A 15,526-nucleotide genomic window follows, 5' to 3' on the forward strand; every position below is an offset into this window, starting at 1 on the left:
GCAGATGATTTTATGTTTCCTTTTGTCTGTCCCTAAGATACTTGGAGTCATTAGCAGCCCCCTTTCTCTTTTTGCATACTAGAGACAAAATTTCCAGTGTTCACTGACATCTGTACTTTGCTTCTGAAATTGTAAACTTATCTATGCTTTTTTTTTTTTTTTAATTTTTTGTTTATTGCAGTAACATTGGTTTATAACATTGTAAAAATTTCAGGTGTACATCATTGTACTTCTATTTCTGCATAGATTACATCATGTTCACCACCAAAATACTAATTACAACCCATCACCACACACATGTACTGAATTATCCCTTTCACCCTCCTCCCTCCCCCCTTCCCCTCTGGTAACCACCAATCCAATCTCTGTCCCTATGTGTTTGTTTATTGTTGTTATTATCTACTACTTAATGAAGGAAATCATGCGGTATTTGACCTTCTCTCTCTGACTTATTTCACTCTGCATTATACCCTCAATGTCCATCCATGTTGTCACAAATGGCTGGATTTCATCGTTTCTTATGGCTGAGTAGTATTCCATTGTGTATATATACCACAGCTTCTTTATCCATTCGTCCCTTGATGGGCACTTAGGTTGCTTCCAAGTCTTGGCTATTGTGAATAACGCTGCAATGAACACATGGGTGCATGTACCTGTACAAATTGGTGTTTTCAAGTTCTTTGGATAAATACCCAGCAGTGGGATGGCTGGATCATATGGTAGTTCTATCCTTGATTTTTTGAGGAATCTCCATACTGTTTTCCATAGTGGCTGCACCAGTTTGCACTCCCACCAGCAGTGTATGAGAGTTCCCTTCTCTCCACATCCTCTCCAACACATGTTGTTTCCTGTCTTGTTAATTATAGCCATTCTGACGGGCGTCAGGTGATATCTCATTGTAGTTTTGATTTGCATTTCCCTGATAGTTAATGATTTTGAACGTCTTTTCATGTGTCTGTTGGCCATCTGTATATCTTCTTTGGAGAAATGTCTGTTCGGGTCCTTTGCCCATTTTTTAATTGGGTTGGTAGTTTTTTTGTTGGTAAGATGCATGAGTTCTTTATATATTTTGGATATTAAGCCCTTATCAGAAGTATGGTTTGCAAATATCTTCTCCCAATTGTTAGGTTGTCTTTTCGTTTTGTTGATGGTTTCCTTTGCTGTGCAGAAGCTTTTTAGTTTGATGTAGTCCCATTTGTTTATTTTTTCTATTGTTTCTCTTGCCCGGTCACACGTGGTGTTTGAGAAGATGTTGCTAAGACTGATGTCGAAGAGCGTACTGCCTATGTTTTCTTCTAGAAGTTTCACAGTTTCAGGTCTTACATTCAAGTCTTTAATCCATTTGGAGTTAATTTTTGTGTATGGTGTAAGGTAAGGGTCTACTTTCATTTTTTTGCATATGGCTATCCAGTTTTCCCAACACCATTTGTTGAAGAGACTTTCTTTTCCCCATTGTATGTTCTTGGCTCCTTTGTCAAAGATTAGCTGTCCATAGATGTGTGGGTTTATTTCTGGGCTTTCGATTCTATTCCATTGATCTGTGTGTCTGTTTTTGTGCCAGTACCATGCTGTTTTGGTTACTACAGCTTTGTAGTATATTTTGAAATCAGGGCGTGTGATACCTCCAGCTTTGTTCTTTTTTCTCAGGATTCCTTTAGCTATTCAGGGTCTTTTGTTGTTCCATATAAATTTTAGGATTCTTTGTTCTATTTCTGTGAAAAATGTTGTTGGAACTTTGATAGGGATTGCATTGAATCTACAGATGGCTTTAGGAAGTATGGACATCTTAACTATGTTAATTCTTCCAATCCAAGAGCACGGAATATCTTTCCATTTCTTTGTGTCTTCTTCAGTTTCTTTCAGAAATGTTTTATAGTTTTCGGTGTACAGATCTTTCACCTCTTTGGTTAAGTTTATTCCTAGGTATTTTATTCTTTTTGTTGCAATTGTAAATGGGATGGTATTCTTAATTTCTCTTTCTGCTACTTCGTTGTTAGTGTACAGAAATGCAACTGATTTTTGTATGTTGATTTTATATCCTGCAACTTTACCATATTCGTTTATTACTTCTAAAAGTTTTCTGGTGGATTCTTTGGGGTTTTCTATATATAAAATCATGTCATCTGCAAATAGTGACAGTTTCACTTCTTCCTTTCCAATTTGGATCCCTTTTATTTCTTTCTCTTGCCTGATTGCTCTGGCTAGGACTTCCAGTACTATGTTAAATAGGAGTGGTGACAGTGGGCATCCTTGTCTGGTTCCTGTTCTTAAGAGGGATGGCTTTCAGTTTTTCAGCATTGAGGATGATGTTAGCTGTGGGTTTCTCATATATGGTCTTTATTATGTTGAGGTACTTTCCTTCTATACCCATTTTATTCAGAGTTTTTATCATAAATGGATGCTGTATCTTGTCAAATGCTTTCTCTGCGTCTATTGAGATGATCATGTGATTTTTATTCTTCATTTTATTAATGTGGTGTATTACGTTGATTGATTTGCGAATGTTAAACCATCCCTGCATCCCTGGAATAAATCCCACTTGATCATGGTGTATAATCTTTTTAACGTATTGTTGTATGCGATTTGCTAGTATTTTATTGAGGATTTTTGCATCGATGTTCATCAGTGATATTGGCCTGTAATTTTCTTTTTTTGTGTTGTCCTTGTCTGGTTTTGGTATCAGGGTAATGTCAGCTTCGTAGAATGAGTTAGGGAGCTTCCCCCCCTCCTCAGTTTTTTGGAAGAGTTTGAGAAGGATAGGTATTAAGTCGTCTTTGAATGTTTGGTAGAATTCACCAGGGAAGCCGTCTGGTCCTGGACTTTTATTTTTGGGGAGGTTTGTGATTACTGTTTCGATCTCCTTACTGGTGATTGGTCTATTCAAATTCTCTACTTCTTCTTGATCCAGTTTTGGAAGGTTGTATGATTCTAAGAATTTATCCATTTCTTCCAGATTGTCGAATTGGTTGGCATATAGCTTTTCATAGTATTCTCTCATAATCTTTTGTATTTCTGAGGTGTCTGTTGTAACCTCTCCTCTTTCATTTCTGATTTTACTTATTTGTGCCTTCTCTCTTTTTTCTTGGTGAGTCTAGCTAAAGGTTTGTCTATTTTGTTGATCTTTTCAAAGAACCAGCTCTTGGTTTTATTAATTTTTTCTATTGTTATTTGGTCTCTATTTCATTTATTTCTGCTCTGATTTTTATTATTTCCCTTCTTCTACTGATTTTGGGCTTTGTTTGTTCTTCTTTTTCCAGTTCCTTCAGGTGCATTGTTAGATTGTTTATTTGAGATTTTTCTTGTTTGTTGAGATAGGCCTGTATCGCTATAAACTTCCCTCTTAGAACTGCTTTTGCTGTATCCCATAAATTCTGGCATGTCGTATTTTCATTTTCATTTGTCTCCAGGTATTTTTTGATTTCTTCTTTGATTTCTTCGTTAACCCAGTCGTTGTTCAGTAGCATTTTGTTTAATCTCCACGTATTTGTGGCTTTTCTGATTTTCTTCCTATAGTTGATTTCTAGTTTCATACCGTTGTGGTCAGAAAAGATGGTTGGTATTATTTCAATCTTCTTAAATTTATGGAGACTTGTTTTGTGGCCTAATATGTGATCAATCCTGGAGAATGTTCCATGTGCCTTTGAAAAGAACGTGTATTCTTCGGTTTTTGGATGGAATGCTCTGTATATATCTACTAGGTCCATCTGTTGTAGTGTGTCGTTTAAGGCCAATGTTTCCTTATTGATCTTCTGTTTGGATGATCTATCCGTTGGTGTAAGTGGAGTGTTAAAGTCCCCTACTATTATTGTGTTACTGTCTATTTCTGTTTTTATGTCTGTTAATAATTGCTTTATATATTTAGGTGCACCTACATTGGGTGCGTAGATATTTACAAGTCTTATATCCTCTTGTTGGATTGTTCCCTTGATCATTATGTAATGCCCTTCTTTGTCTCTTTTTACAGTTTTTGTTTTAAAGTCTATTTTGTCTGATATGAGTGCTGCTACCCCAGCTTTCTTTTCATTGCCATTTGCGTGGAGTATCTTTTTCCATCCCTTCACTTTCAGTTTGTGAGTGTCTTTAGGTCTGAAGTGTGTCTCTTGTATGCAGCATATATATGGGTCTTGTTTTTTTATCCAGTTAGCCACCCTATGCCTTTTAATTGGAGCATTTAGTCCATTGACGTTTAAAGTAGCTATTGATAAGTATGTACTTACTGCCATTTTTTAAATTTTTTTTTTTTCTCAGTGTTTTAGTAGTCCTTCTCTGTTCCTTTCTTCTTCTATACAGAATTGATGGTCACTTTAGTTTGACCTCTGTCTGAAAGCTGTACTCTTTAACTCCCCTCCTCCCTCATGTTTTTGATATCATATCTAACCTCTTTGTTGTGCATTTGTATCCATTACGTTCTAATCATGGAAATAGATAATTTTTCCTATTTGTGGTCTTTTCTTTTCCCCTTAAATCAGTCCCTTTAACATTTCTTGTAGCACTGGTTTCTTGGTGACAAACTCCTTTAATTTTTGCTTATCTGGGAAAATTTTGATCTCTCCTTCCATTATGAATGATAACCTTGCTGGGTAGAGTATTCTTGGCTGTAAGTTTTTTCCTTTTAGCACTTTAAATATATCGTGCCATTCTCTTCTAGCCTGTAAGTTTTCTGCAGAGAAGTCAGCTGATAGCCTTATGGGGTTTCCTTTGTACGTAACTTGACATTCTCTTGCGGCTTTTAGGATTCTCTCTTTATCTTTAATTCTGGACGTTTTGATTATGATGTGTCTTGGTGTGGGCCTCTTTGGGTTTATCTTGTTTGGGGCTCTCTGTGCTTCCTGTACCTGGCTGTCTGTTTCCTTCCTTAGGTTAGGGAAGTTTTCATCTATTATTTCTTGAAATAGCTTCTCTGACCCCTTGTCTCGCTCTTCTCCTTCCGGGACACCTATAACACGGATGTTAGTGCGCTTGATGTTGTCCCAGAGGTCCCTTAGACTGTCCTCAGTCTTTTTAATTCTTTTCTCTTTTACCTGTTCACCTCGGGTAATTTCTTCTAGTCTTTCGTCCAGCTCACAGATCCATTCTTCTGTATCCTCTACTCTGCTTTTGAGTCCCTCTAATGAATTTTTCATTTCCAGTATTGTATTCTTCATTTCAGATTGGTTCTTTTTTATATCTTCCATTTCTTTGTTGACATTCTCACTGAGTTCATCTATTCTTCTCCCCAGATCAGTGAGCATCCTTAACACTCTTAGTTTGAACTCTCTGTCAGGTAGGTTGCTCATTTCTGTGTCACTTAGTTCCTTTTCTGGGGTTTTGTCCTGTTCCCTTACTTGGAATGTATTCTTTTGCCTCTTCATTTTGCCTCTTTCCCTGTGCTTGTGTCTACGTATTAGGTAGGTCAGCTACGTCTCCTGCTCTTGGATAGGTGACCTTATGTAAGTGATGGCTTAGGAGGCTTCCAGTGTGCTTCCCTCAGTTCTCAATGTTCCAGGGGTGACCCCTATGTGGGCTACGTGTATCCTTATGCTGTGGCCTGTTTGCTCTCCCTGTAGGCGCCCAGGGAGGCTGAGTTATGCTCCTGGCCAGCTGTTGTAATGCTCAGCTGCTTGTAGTTGTTGTGGGCCCTTCAGTCTCTTTATCAGGTGTGGGGATCCCCAGCACAGTTGGCTGCAAGTTCTAATACCACATTTGTGTTGCAGTATTTCTTTTAAGTGAGTAGGCCCCCAGTGTGGCAGGTTGTTAGGCTCAGGGCCTTACAATTGCTGTAAGCCTCTAGCCTATTAGGTCTCTTGTCAGCTCTCTGAGGATTGCAGCTGGGTGGGGCTGGCCTCAGGCACAGGAGCACCCAATTGTTTCAGGTTTTGGAAGGTGGAGCAAACCTCCTATGTGGGTCTTTGAGAAGTACAAGTCTTCTGTGGCTGAGAATCCCTGCCGCCCACAGGTCCACACACACAGTCAACACAGTCCTGCCCCGTGTGAGTGCCCCGACCTCCCCAAGCGGACCCAGTCTCTCCACGGCGGGAGCCCCACACACTGTGCCACCGCCCCACACTCTCCACCCGCTCCTTGTGCGCACCCTGCCCCGCTCAAGTCGGCTCAGTTGCCAGGCTGCAGAGAATCCAGTCCCCAATCTATGCAGGCCCACAAGTTGCCTGAGGGCTTGTTGTTGGGTGGGGCCAGTCTCTAGGGTGGGCTGCCTGCCCTGGCTGAGCTGGATTTAATCGGTGCTCTAGCGGGTGGGGCAGACCCTGGGCTAGCAGGCCTCAGGGAGAACTCCAATGGTGTCTGTGTCAGCACACCCACACCAGGCCACAACAATGGCCGCCGCCAATGTCCCAGTCCCTGGAGAGGTCTCACCCCTCACCCAGATGCACTCAGGGCCTATTAGGTGAGTCTCTTGTCACCAAAGCACTGTACACCTTTCTTTCTGGTGATTTTAGGGTGCTTCCTGAAACGGGTGAGTTTGCGCGCGGGCCCTTTAAGAGCCAGTTTTAGTTTCTTTGTGAACCGGGTTTTCTGGGGGTGCTCCTCAGTGTTTTAGTAGCAGGCACAGTCAGATATTATGCCGCTGGTGTCGATTGTGCTGGGTCCACAATATGCCCACAGCGGGGGCGCTCCCCGGCTCAGGGCCCCACGTCTCCAGGGAGGCTACGTACCTGTGCGCTGCTCCTGGCGGCCGTGAAGCTGGCGGCTTGTGAAGGCGGCGTTTTTCCTCTCCAGAAGGGAGTCTCTGCCTCTTCCACCTCAGTTAGGATTATCCGTTGTTGCAGGAGTTCCTCTCATCCAGTTTTCAGTTCTGTCTCAGGGGTAATTTTTCCACGAGTAGTTGTAAATTGGCTGCGTCCACGGGAGGAGGTGAGTTCCGAGTCTGCTTACGCCGCCATCTTGACTCCTCTCTTATCTATGCTTTTGAATAGAAATTATGCTAGAAATACTTTTTACTAGAAATACTTTTTACTAGAAATACTTTTTAAAGTGGAGAATGACCATCTAATTGGTGATAATACTTGATAGAGTACTAAAATACTTATATCACTTGGTTTAAGTTTGTTTTTCATTTAAATCATTCATTTAAAGCATTCATTCAGTCCTGAGAACTCTAGTTGCTAATGGTATTGGAGGCATGAGAAGGGGATTCAAGATAAGTGAAATGCAGCTCTAACTTAATTTTTTTTCATGTTAGCATTTATTTTTTATAATTCTTTGTATCAACTTTTATTTTGAAAAAACAAAATGTAAAATCATAAGTCCACTTAATATTTAAATGGGACAGATCAATAAGTATTAATCTAATATTAAATAAATGCTAAGAGTATAAATATGGCATCAGTTGGGATTAATTAAGGAATGATTCCTTAATAATGTGAATTTAGCATTGTCCCTCTATCTCTCCCCTCACCAATATATTATCATTATTAAGAAGACTGTCCAAGGTGGAACAAAAATAGCGGTGTAAGGAACTCCAAAAGCAGTCAATCAACTTTATTGAAACTCTGGAAACTAATCAAAAGTTTATAGCAGCCTGGAGAATGCTTAATCAATTTTAAAAAACAACTGAATTTCTATAAGAGAGCTTTGTGATGTTTTAACTTACGATGGCCTCATCCCCCACTCCCTAGCTCAGGGGCAGCCTTGAAGACAACAGTCTGCATTCTGGGTATAGGTTCCTACTACCAGAGGAAGCAGAATGAACCTTATTCTCAAAGAATTGTGGTTGTTTATTTTGACCTGTTTGGTGGCTCCCTGAAGGACCAGCTCAAAGAGCTTGCCTTTACTTCAGTTAATTCAGAACTCTCCCAGCACTGACAGAGCTACACTGTGGGGGCATTTGCTGAAATGATTTAAAGGCAAATGCATTAGCCCCTGCTGCCTTGGGCAAAGGATAACAGCTGGGGCAAACAATAGACAAACCATAAAGCTTGGGAGGAAAGGTTGGGGAATGAGATACTTTGGGAAATAAAGGCTTTGAAAAGCTCCTTCACATTCCTGGAAATCTCAAAGGCACCACACATGCCCAAGATTGATCACATGCTCAGACAAGACTCAAGAAGGCCCTAAGCTCTCATGTCTGTCTAACTTTCAGGTTCTGAACCATCAGAAAGTAAAGGCTAAGGCAGAGTTGTAAATTGCCTGACTGAATGTTGAAGGTGTGCCCCAACACACGCACAGAACCCATCGGCAAAGACTTGTTTTTTGTTTTGTTTTTCGTTCCAGGTATTTAAGGCAGTCTCTATCAAATCACTGGCTGACCATTAAGCTAAAGGAGCAGAGACTTCATTGGTCACATGTGACAGAGAATACAAACTTTACAAAATTAGTTCAGAAAAGTCATTAAACAAACAACTACAACAAGCAGCAATAACAAACCCTGGGGAGGAGGGGAAAGTTGATTTCTAGAGTTGCTAGATTATAATATTCAAAATTTCCAGTTTTCAACAAAAAAATTAAAAGACATACAAAGAAACAAAATTTGCCTCATAGAAAGAAAAGAAAAAGGACATGAATAGAAACTGTCCTTGAGGAAGCCTAGACTTTGGACTTTCTAGACAAAGACTTTAAATATGCTCAAAGAGGTAAAGAAAGCCATGTACAAAGAACTAAAGGAAACCATGAGAATGATGTCTCACCATTAAAGAATACTGATCAAGAGGTAGAAATAATAAAAAGGAACTAAATAGAAATTCTAGAGTTGAAAAGTATAACTGAAATAAAAAACTTCCTATAGGAGTTCAGCAGCAGATTTGAGTAGACAGAAGAAAGAATCAGCAAACTTGATTTAGGTCAATTGAGATTATCCCATCTGAGGAGCACAAAAAAATAAAGGAATGAAGAAAAATGAACAGAGCCTAAAAGACCTGTGGAACACTATTAAGCATACCAACCTATGCATAATGGAGTCCCAGAAAGAGAAAGGGGCAGAAAGAATATTTGAAGAAATAATGGCTGAAAAGATCCCAAATTTAGTAAAAGACATGGATCTATACATCCAAGCTCAGTGAACCCCATGTATTATATACTCAAAGACATCCACAATGAGACACATTATTATTTTTTTTTTCTTAAAGATTTTATTTATTTTATTTTTTCCCCCCAAAGCCCCAGTGGATAGTTGTGTGTCGTAGCTGCACATCCTTCTAGTTGCTGTATGTGGGACTCGGCCTCAGGATGAACGGAGAAGTGGTGCCTCGATGCGCACCCGGGATCCGAACCCGGGCCACCAGCATCGCAGCGTGCGCACTTAACCACCAAGCCACAGGGCCGGCCCTGAGACACATTATAATCAATCTTTCAAAAGCCAAAGACAAGGAGAAATTCCTGAAAGCAGCAAGAGAGAAGTGACTCGTCACATATAAGGGATCTTTAACAAGATTAATAGCTTCTTTCTCATCAGAAACCATCGAAGCCAGAAGGCAGTGGGATGACAAAGTTCTGAAAGAAAGAAAACTGTAAACTAAGGATTCTATATCCAGCAAACTTATCCTTCAAAAATGAAGGAGAAATTAAAACATCCCCAGATAAAGAAAAACTGAGAGAGTTCATTGCTAGTAGACCTGTCCTACAAGAAATGCTAAAGGTAGTCTTTCAGGCTGAAATAAAAGGATACTAGATAGTCTTGACTTCACATAAAGCAATAAAGAACACCAGTAAATGTAACTACCTAGGTAAATATAAAAGTCAATATTAATGTATTTTTGGTTTGCAATTCTTTTTTTCTATATGATTTAAAAGACAACTATGTAAAATAGTAATTACAAATCTATGTTGATGGACATACAATTTATAAAGATGTAATTTGTGACCTTAATAATATAAGGAGTAGGGGAAGAGCTATATAGGGAGCGCAGTTTTGTATACTATTGAAACTAAGTTGGTATTAATTCAAACTAGATTGTTATAAATTAAGATGTTAAATATAATTGTTAGCCATTAACCACTAAGAAATAACTAAAAAACATATGATAAAAGAAAGAAGAAGGGAATCAAAGTGATATACTAGAAAATATCTATCTAACACAAAAGAAGGCAGTAATGCACGAAATGAGGAGAAAAAAGATAGGACATATAGAAAACAAATAGGAAAAGTTAGGACATATAGAAAACAAATAGGACAAAACAAGTCCTTCCTATCATTAGTTACTTAAATGTAAATAGATTAAACTCTCCAGTTAAAAGGCATTGATTGGCAGAATGGATTAAAAAACATAGTCCAACTGTATGCTATCTACAAGAGACTCGCTTTAGATACAGAGACACAGAGAAGTAGAAAGTAAAAGTTTGGAAAATGATATTCCACGCAAATGGTAACCAAAAGAGAGATGGAGGGCTGGCCCCGTGGCTTAGCAGTTAAGTGCGCGCTCCGCTACTGGCAGCCTGGCTTCGGATCCTGGGTGCACACCGACGCACCGCTCGTCAGGCCATGCTGAGGTGGCGTCCCATGTACAGCAACTAGAAGGATGTGCAACTATGACGTACACCTATCTACTGGGGCTTTGGGGAGAAAAAGGTGGAGGACTGGCAATAGATGTTAGCTCAGGGCTGGTCTTCCTCAGCAAAAAGAGATGGATTGGCATGGATGTTAGCTCAGGGCTGATCTTCCTCACACACACACACACACACACACACACACACACAGAGAGATGGAGTGGCTAAACTAATATCAGACAAAACAGACTTTAAGACAAAAATTTTTATAAGACACAGACATTATATAATGATAGAGGTTCAATTCATCAAGATATAATACTTATAAACTTATATGCATCTAATAACAGAGCTCCAAAATGTATGAAGCAAAAACTGACAGAAATGAAGGGAGAAATAGACAGTTCAACAATAATAGTTAGAGACTTCAACAATGAATAGAATAACTAGACAAAGGATACACAAGGAAATAGAAGACTTGAACAACACTATAAACCAAATAGACCTAAAAGACATCTAAATAACACTGTGTAACAACAGTAGAATACACATTCATCTGAAGTGTACATGGAACATTCTCCAGGATATGCCATAGTTAGGACCTAAACAATTCTCAGTAAATTTAAAAAGATTGAAATGGTATGAACTATCCACTTAGTGGAATGAAATTAGAAATCAATAACAGAAGGAGATCTGGAAGTTTCACAATATTAGAATATGTGGAGGGCCGGCCCTGTGGCTTAGCGGTTAAGTGCGCGCGCTCTGCTACTGGTGGCCTGGGTTCGGATCCCGGGTGCGCACCAACGCACCGCTTCTCAGGTCATGCTGAGGCCACGTGCCACATACAGCAACTAGAAGGATGTGCAACTATGACATGCAACTATCTACTGGGGCTTTGGGGAGAAAAAGGAGAAGAACTGGCAATAGATGTTAGCTCAGTGCCGGTCTTCCTCAGCAAAAAGAGGAGGATTGGCATGGATGTTAGCTCAGGGCTGATCTTCCTCACCAAAAAAAAAAAAAAGAATGAAACTGGGGACATTACTACTGACCTTACAGAAATTAAAAAGATTATAAGAGAATACTGTGAACCATTGTGTGCCAACAAATTAGATAACTTAGATGAAATGGACAAATTCCTAGAAATGCACAAACTACCAAAACTGACTCAAGAAGAAGTAGAGAATCTGAATAGACCTATAACAAGTGAAGAGATTGAATTAGTAATTTAAAAACTTGCAAGCAAAGAAAGCCCAGGACTAGATTGCTTCACTTGTGAATTCTACCAAGCACTTAAAGAATTAACACCAGTCCTTCTCAAACTCTTCAAAGAAATAGAAGAGAAGTAACTCTTCCTAACTCATTCTATGAGACCAATATTACCTTCATACCAAAACCAGACAAAGACATCACAAGAAATGAAAACTACAGACTAATATCTGTTTTGAATATAGATGCAAAAATCCTCAACAAAATACTAGCACACCAAATCCAGCAGCATATTAAAAAGATTGTACACCATGACCAAGTGAGATTTATTCCAGGAAGACAAGGGTAGTTTAACATGGAAATGAGTCAGTGTAAGACCACATTAAGTAGGACAAAGGACAAGAACCACACAATCACCTCTAATTATGCAGAAAAACTGTTCAACAAAATCCAACACCAGGTTATGATGGAAACACTAAAAACAAGGAATCGAAGAAAACTTTCTCAAACTGATAAAAGACATCTGTGAAAAACCCACAGCTAACTACATACTTAATGACAAAAGACTGAAAGCTTTGCCTCTAAGATCAAGAACAAGGCAAGAATGTCTGCTCTTGCCACTTCTATTTAACCTCATACTATAGGTCCTAGCAAGGGCAGTTAGGCAAGAAGAAGGGAAAAAAAATGGCTTCCAAATTGGAAGAGAAGTAGTAAAACTATCTCTGTTCACAGGTGACATGATCTTATATGTAGAAAATCTTAAGGAATTCACGCACACAAAAACTATTAGAGCTAATAAAAGAGTTCAACAAAGTTGCAGGAGACAAGGTCAACATATAAAAATCAGTTGTATTTCTATATACTAGCAATGAACAATCTGAACAGGAAATTAAGAAAACAGTTCCATTTACAATAGCATCAAAAAATATTAAAGTGCTTAAGAATAAATTGAACCAAGGAGGTGCAAGAATTGTATGCTGAAAACTACAAAATATTGTTGAAAGAAGTTAAAGAATACCTAAATAAATGGAAAGACATCCAGCGTTCATGAATTGGAAGACTTAATATCGTAAGATGGCAGTGCTCCTCAAATTGATCTACAAATTCAATGCAATCCCTATCGAAATTTCAATTGCCATTTTTACAGAAATGGACAAGCTGATCCTAAAATTCATAGGGAATTGCAGGAGACCTCAAATAGCCAAAACAATTTTGGAAAAAGAACAAAGTTGGAGGACTCACTTCCTGATTTCAAAACTTACTGTGAAGCTATAGTAATTAAATCATAAGGATAGACATCTAGATAAATGGAATCAAATTGAGAGTCCAGAAGTAAACCCATACATCTATGGTCAATTGATTGTTGACAAGAGTGCCAAGACCACTCTTGGTCATCGAGTGGGGGAAATAATAATCTTTTCAACAAGTGATGCTGGGCAACTGGATAACCACATACAAAAGCATGACCCTTACCTCACACCATACACAACAATTAATTCAAAATTAATCAAATGGGGCCGGCCCCGTGGCTTGGCAGTTAAATGTGCAAGCTCTGCTACTGGCAGCCCGGGTTTGGATCCCAGGCGAGCACCGATGCGCCGCTTCTCCGGCCATGCGAGGCTGCGTCCCACATACAGCAACTAGAAGGATGTGCAACTATGACGTGCAACTATCTACTGGGGTTTTGGGGAGAAAAAAAAAAGAGGAGGAGGATTGGCAGTGGATGTTAGCTCAGAGCCAGTCTTCCTTACCAAAAAAAAGAGGAGGATTAGCATGAATGATAGCTCAGGGCTAATCTTCCTCAAAAAAAATAAATAAAATTAATCAAAGACCTAAATGTAAGAGCTAAAACTCTTATAAAAAAAAATAGGGGCCAATTTTCATGACTGGATTTGGCAGCAGTTTCTTAGATCTGACACCACAAGTCAAAAGAAAAATTAAATAAATTACACTTTATGAAAATTAAAAGCTTCTGTGTACCAGAGGATATGATCAAGAAAGTGAAAAGGCAGCCCACAGAATGAGAGAAAATATATGCAAGTAATATATTTAATAAGGGTCTAGTATCCGGAATATGTCAAGAACTCTTATAACTGGAGAACAAAAAGACAACCTAATTAAAAATGGGCAAAGGACTGGAATAGACATTTCTTCAAAGATGTACAAATGACCAATAAGCATATGAAAAAATGCTCAACATCATTCACTATTAGGGAAAAGAAAATGAAAACCACAATGAGATACCCCTTCACAAGATGGGAGTAACAACAATAACAAAAACCCTCCAGAAAATAGCAAATGTTTTTGGAAATGTGGAGAAATTGAAACCCTCATACACTCTGCAGATGGGAAAGTAAAATGATACAGCCACTGTGGAAAACAGTTCGGCAGTTCCTCGAAAACTTAAAATTAGAATTACCATATGACCCAGCAGTTCCACTCCTAGACATACTGAAGAGTGTTGAAAGCTGGTTTTCAAACAAAAATTTTTATACAAATGTTTATAGCAGTATTATAATAGCCAAAAATTGGAATTTCCTCAGATGTCCATCACCTGATGAATGGGTAAACAGAATTTGGTATATCTGTTACAATGAAATATTATTCAGTCATAAGAAGGAATGGAGTACTGCTACTTGATACATGATGAACCTGGTAAATATTTTAAAAGTCCTTGAATTATACACTTTAAAATGGTTAATTTGTTATGTGACTTTTGCCTCAATTTAAAGAAACAACATTCCCAATAGTAAGATTCATTGGGTATTCATAAAATTAATTTTTTGTATTAACATCTCCATTTAAAATACTTTTTAACAAATACAAGAAAGCTTTAAGGGAAAAGAACCTCTTTTTATCATATAGCTATACTGTAATTTAAAATTATGCTTATATTTTGATTCCACTGCATCAATTTATACCCATCTGATCTTTTAAAAGTATTTTTATTTTGGGGCTGGCCCTGTGGCGTAGTGGTTAAGTGTGTGCGCTCTGCTGTGGCAGCCCTCCAGGTTCGGATCCCGGGTGCGCACCCATGTACCGCTTGTCAAGCCATGCTGAGGCGGCGTCCGATGTAACATAGAGGAAGATGGATGCGGATGTTAGCCCAGGGCCAGTCTTCCTCAGCAAAAAGAGGAGGATTGGCAACAGATGTTAGCTCAGGGCTAATCTTCCTCACACACACACAAAAAAAGTATTTTTATTTTGTTATTTAAAAGCGTTTGAATTGGATTTTAGAGGGCACTTAGGGAGCCTAGTGTTTAAAGCAGCAGTATATCTAATGCGTCAGAGAAATCCAGTGTAATATAATGGAGAAATCTCTGTTCATTGGTGAAATTTTTATATACTTCAATTTAGGGTATTATTTGAAGGATACTGAAATGGTATGTTTTGCATTTTCTGTATCTAAAAGACCCTTTTTGTCCCCGGTTGTTTGATTGCTATCTTGCCATCAATCTTGTTTCATTTCTGGTCTTGTACTTTTACCAATAATTTCTCTCCTCTTGCTTAAACACTGTTCAGTAGAAATATAATGTAAACCATATATTTAACTTTAAATTTTCTGGTAGCCACATTTAAAAAGTAGAAAGAATTTAAAAAGTAGAAAGAAGGGGCCAGCCCGGTGGTGTAAGCGATTAAGTGCGTGCACTCCGCTGCGGCGGCCCGGTCGCCGGTTCAGATCCTGGGCACGCACTGATCAGGCTGCCAGTTCAGATCCCGGGCATGCACCGATGCACCACTTGGCAAGCCATGCTGTGGTGGCGTCCCATATAAAGTGGAGGAAGATGGGCACGGATGTTAGCCTAGAGCCAGTCTTCCTCTGCAAAAAAAGAGGAGGATTGGCAGATGTTAGCACAGGGCTGATCTTCCTCACACACACAAAAAAAGTAGAAAGAAATAGATT

At 38.9% G+C, this 15,526-nt stretch overlaps 1 protein-coding gene across 5 annotated transcripts in view; it reads left to right on the forward strand.

Moving 5' to 3' along the window:
- ST7L (suppression of tumorigenicity 7 like) overlaps positions 1-15,526 on the forward strand; it is a 155,259-nt gene that overhangs the window by 19,900 nt on the left and 119,833 nt on the right. The window lies entirely within an intron of this gene.

This window comes from Ceratotherium simum, chromosome 2 (genome assembly GCF_057802395.1).
Source record: "Ceratotherium simum simum isolate JZ-2026a chromosome 2, ASM5780239v1, whole genome shotgun sequence".
In the NCBI taxonomy this organism is placed as follows: domain Eukaryota; kingdom Metazoa; phylum Chordata; class Mammalia; order Perissodactyla; family Rhinocerotidae; genus Ceratotherium; species Ceratotherium simum.